Source organism: Rhinopithecus bieti, unplaced genomic scaffold, assembly GCF_001698545.2.
Source record: "Rhinopithecus bieti isolate Rb0 unplaced genomic scaffold, ASM169854v2 scaffold_37009, whole genome shotgun sequence".
In the NCBI taxonomy this organism is placed as follows: Eukaryota; Metazoa; Chordata; class Mammalia; order Primates; family Cercopithecidae; genus Rhinopithecus; species Rhinopithecus bieti.
In genome coordinates, this window is record NW_016815346.1 from 4,834 (window position 1) to 8,380 (window position 3,547).

Below are 3,547 nucleotides of genomic sequence, written 5' to 3' on the forward strand. Positions count from 1 at the left end.
AGCCAGGATGGTCTCGATCTCCTGACCTCGTGATCCGCCCGTCTCGGCCTCCCAAAGTGCTGGGATTACAGGCTTGAGCCACCGCGCCCGGCCGAGGGTGATGATGACTCTTAACAAGCATACTGCCTTCAAGCACTTGCTTAACAAAGCATATCCTGCATATCCCTAAATCCATTAAGCCTTGAGTAAACACAGCACATGTCTCTGCAAGCACAGGGTTGGGGGTAGGGTTACAGATTAACAGCATCTCAAAGCAGAAGAATTTTCTTAGTACAGAACAAAATGGAGTCTCTTATGTCTACTTCTTTCTACATGGACACAGTAACAGTCTGATCTCTCTTTCTTTTCCTCACAGTTCTGTCGCCCAGGCTGGAGTGCAGTGGCACGATCTCAGCTCACTACAACCTCTGCCTCCCTGGTGCCAGTGATTCTAGTGTCTCAGCCTCTGAAGTAGCTGGGATTATAGGCGCGTGCCACCATGCCTGGCTAATTTTTATTTATTTATTGAGACAAGAATCTTGCTGTGTCGCCCAGGCTGGAGTGTAGTGGCGTGATCTGGGCTCACTGCAACCTCTGCCTCCCAGGTTCCAGAGATTCTCCAGTGTCAGCCTCTCAAGTAGCTGGGATTATAGGTGTGTGCCGCCATGCCCACTTGTATTTTTAGTAGAGACACGGTTTCACCATGTTGACCAGGCTGGTCTGCAACCCCTGACCTCAACTGATCCACCCACCTCTGCCTCCCAAAGTGCTGAGATTACAGGTGTGAGCCACAGCGCCCAGCCCATTTATTATTATCACCTGTCCTTACACCCTAACCCAAGGGTACAATTTCTATGGGTTAGAAATTGTAGAAAATAATCATGTATGCGCACAAAGATTTAAATGTAGGAATTTTACCACGGTGATGTTCATAACAGTTAAAACCAAAACCAACTTTCATAAATATTTATTAACAGCATATTGGTTATATAAATTATGATATGTTCAAAGATACGCTATTTGCAGCTGTTAAAATTGTTTAGAAAAATATATGCTGCCATGGAAAATATTTAAGTTAAAATACAACGTAAAAACACAAGGTAACCCAATAACATGATTCTAGTTTTCATTTAAACTAAAAGTGCACATATGAATATACTGATCACTTGCAAACATAAGCACCAAAGCACATACCCCAAAAAAAAAAAAAATGGAAGGAAAAAAATAAATCATTGATAGATTTATATTTAGGAGATGTCAGAGTTAGAGGTCATTTTACTTTCTTCTTTGTATTTATTCATAATGCATAACTTAATATTAGGAATATAATTATATAATAAACAAAACCAAAACAACAGCGTTTCAGAATATATTCGGGCTTATTGACTGCATGACCCTGAGCCCCTGAGACGATGAACCCTTCCAAAGCCGACAGGATCCACAGGCAGGTCTGAAAGAAGGGAGCTGTCGGCCAGGGCCTGGCTCGCTCATCGTCCTCCTCAGTTTACAGAATCTCAGCGTGAACTTTGAGTGGGAAAATTGATCTCAGCTGTGGTGGGCGAGGGTGGAAGACACAGTCAGGAGACCTGGCTCCAGTCTAGTCCTCTCACTGCCAACCTGAGAGGCCTGGACGAGTCACTTGCCTTCTGGGGCCATTTTATTAATCTTTGAAGGGAGGAGGGAGAGCCAGAAGGACCCCGGAGACTGTGGTGGCCCTACTACCCCGCCAGTCTCTAAGTTCCAAGGGAAAAGGGTTTTCTGTACCTAAATCAGGATAGAGGAGAAATCGGCACATCCCCAGAGGACAGGGGGAAAAGGAGTGCTGTTGAGAATCAGCTGACATCTGTAAAGAATCAATGGAGAGGGAAGGATCCCTGCTGGGGTGGGGGATAGCATCTCCCTGGCTAAGGCTGGTGGCTGCCCGCACCGGATCTCCCCCAAGACACCCTGCAGGGAGCTGCCTCCCCCTCTCCCCTAGGCCATGGGGATGAACCCTTCACATCCCCCCTCTCTTCCATCTCAACTTCACAGAAGATTCTGATGTACAGTAAAAGGTGATCACTAAATCACTGATCCTCCCCTGCAAAGCTGCTAAAAATAATCACCACAGGAACCCTTGCAATGACCAAATTTGGTTACAGCCTTTTTAAAAATCTCTCTCTGTTTTGCAGACAAAGGTTACAGTCTTAGAGTCCAAAGACGAGGAGAAATTCTTAAACACTTCCATGCAGAAACAAGTTTTATACAAGGGAGAGGAATAAGACCAGCAGCAGACAGCTCATTGACAAAAATTGAATTCAGATGTCATTTAACATCTACAGACCATGTATTAGTTATCTATTGCTGTATTATAAATTACCATTATAAAACTTGATGCCCTTAAAACACACACTCTCATGGTTTCTGTAGGTTAGGAATCTGGGTATGGCTTAGCTGGGTCCTCTGTTTCAGAGTCTCTCATAGGGCTACAATCAAAGTGTCAGCCAGGAGTTGTGGCCTCATCTGAAGGCTGAACTGGGGAAAGACTTAATTCCAAGCTCACTTATTTGGTTGTTCACAGGGTTCTATCCCTTTTGGGATGTTGGAATGTACTGAAAGCCTCAGTTTCTGATAGTTGGAGGCTATCCTTAGTCTCTTGCTACATGGGCCTTCCCAACATGGCATGTTGCTTTGCCAGAGCCAACAAGGGAAAGAGCCTGTCACCAAGACAAAAACTATGATCTCTTGTAATCTAACCCCAAAGGTGGTATCCTCTCAATGTTAAGGTATTGTATTGGTTAGAAGCAAGTTACTCAAATGGAGAGAAGGTGATGAATTCCAGGAGGCAGGGATCACTGAGGGTTATCATAGAAGCTACTTCCCATAGCCCAAGCTTGTCCAACCTGCGGCCCATGGGCCACATGTAGCCCAGGACAGCTTTGAATGCAGCCCAACACAAATTTGTAAACTTTCTTAAAGAATTTTGAGATTTTTTTTTTTGCTATTTTTTTTTTTAGCTCATCAGCTATTGTTAGTATTATTATATTTTATGTGTGGCCCAAGACAATTCTTCTTCTTCCAGTGTAACCCAGGAAGCCAAAAGATTGGACACTCCTACCATAGGCCATGGAGAGATAAGAATTCCAATCCTGTACCCCATCCCAAGAAACCATTCCTTGGTCAGGGCAAAAGAATGACAGTTTCAGACATGAAATAATTTGAATAGTGTTTCACCAATTTATTCTGCTTAAAGAAAACACTCAGGGATATATTCTAAATAAATGGATATGAAATCCAAAGAGAGATCTCAAAATAAGAGAGCAAAACAATGGTCCACAATTAATGTTGAGGTAAAATACACACCCCTGAGCACACACTCATACAGTTAAAGTTAAATTATAATAGATGAAGTCACTGGGGAGTTTGAATAAAAATGTTAGGTGAGGCCCGGTGCGGTGGCTCAAGCCTGTAATCCCAGCACTTTGGGAGGCCGAGACGGGCGGATCACGAGGTCAGGAGATCAAGACCATCCTGGCTAACACGGTGAAACCCCGTCTCTACTAAAAAATACAAAAAACGAGCCGGGCGA

General features: G+C 43.8%; 1 protein-coding gene across 1 annotated transcript in view; it reads right to left on the reverse strand.

Moving 5' to 3' along the window:
* LOC108515931 (CXXC-type zinc finger protein 1-like) overlaps positions 1 to 3,547 on the reverse strand; it is a 17,263-nt gene that overhangs the window by 3,743 nt on the left and 9,973 nt on the right. The gene's annotated exons all lie outside the window — the stretch shown is intronic.